General features: G+C 40.4%; 1 pseudogene; it reads left to right on the top strand.

Annotated features, from left to right (window-relative positions):
- The window catches only part of LOC109487841, a 6344-nt pseudogene that overhangs the window by 2918 nt on the left and 1959 nt on the right, over window positions 1-1467 (top strand).

The following is a 1467-nucleotide window of genomic DNA, read 5'->3' as shown; positions in this document are numbered from 1 at the left end:
GGCAAGGAGGTAGAGTGGGCCAATACCCCTAGGCGTTTTTTTCATTTTTTTGATACATGCCTTTGAAAAATTTTTATGAAGGTTTTTTGGGGCATTTTTCGACAAAAAATGGATTTTTGGATCCTGAGCGCTGGTTTTACAACCAAATGATCTGAAATTCGGTATAAGGGTACCTTGAACATGTGTCTACAGAATAGCAGTCACATATTTGGCATACAACACTTCCAAATGACTCATTTGGGGGACTTTAATGGCTATTTTCAGCAAAAAAAGGGCCAAAGTGCTATACCCGTTCCATGTTCTATCTAAAGAATGCCCCGTTCTATCTGCCGTTGGCCATGGAACACGTGTTCCATTGTGGGTTACCTGAGGTCACATTGCACGTAAGTCGTGCGTAATGACCCACACATTCAATTTTATGTGCCTAAGACCTTCAAAATGTATCAAATCTCATCATTGTTTAGTATTTGCATACCTGTAATAAGATTAGTAAAGCTTTCGAGATTCAATGTGCTTGTTCTTGCGTCTTTGTTCTCAATTACATAGCTACTATATAATTCATTTATTTGAGAATCTTTGCCAGTTTTACACTTGGGTAAGTTTGGAATAGTCCACTTTTGCGTGGGAGGGAGATGGACTGAAATATGCTGTATTTGCTCCCAAGCAAATGTCGGCCTCTCTAGTCTTATTATATATATTAATGTTAATGTTACGTGAGCCTTCAGTTTATACATGTAACTTAGTTCCTTTGCAGACATCCTAATAATATACCCACTGAAAGTATTTCAGTGGGACTTGCTAAGTGTAAACTAAGAAGATGCTAAGTACTGCCTAAAATAGCTCCCAGCAGTCCTTAATACTGTCCCACTTTCACACAGCCAGGCAGCTGGGCTATTCTAAATCACCAATCACACAGAGACAAGCATTCAGATCGCTCCCGAGCAAATTGGTAAGGCCTAGGAAAATAAATGTTGTGTTTCCTGTTTCCCGACCGACCCTAAAAAAAACCGCCGACCCTAGCCTTATTTTTGTGTGGACCCCTGCATATTGCTGAACCAAAACATTTTGCACGACGCTACCGAGAGAATCGCTGTTATTGGTGGAACATCGGGCGCCCCGCTAGCGTTTTGAAGTCGTGTAAACAACGCTAATAATTTGTCTGATTTGTTTGTAAAACAAAGCCATCGACTCCGAAAATAAGTTTAAAAGCCGATACATTTACGAACTAATCGTAGAAAATTCCCTACCGTACTGCACCACCAGCATGCGGCGGCCGCAAAAATTCGGCAACGCGAAAGAAAAATGTCTGGTCCATGATAGCAGTATTTCTCATAAAAATAATGTATATGATTTATTTTTCCCCCTTTGTCGGTCTTTTAGTCCCAAAACGTCTAAAAAGCGGAAATTTGCCCATAAAACCGGACGAGGAAAGGTAGCTATCGACGTAAACAAATTATAAGCACATGG

The sequence above is a fragment of the Branchiostoma belcheri genome, unplaced genomic scaffold (assembly GCF_001625305.1).
Source record: "Branchiostoma belcheri isolate BF01 breed outbred unplaced genomic scaffold, Haploidv18h27 scaffold9, whole genome shotgun sequence".
In the NCBI taxonomy this organism is placed as follows: domain Eukaryota; kingdom Metazoa; phylum Chordata; class Leptocardii; order Amphioxiformes; family Branchiostomatidae; genus Branchiostoma; species Branchiostoma belcheri.
This window is presented reverse-complemented; position numbering and strand designations above follow the sequence as displayed.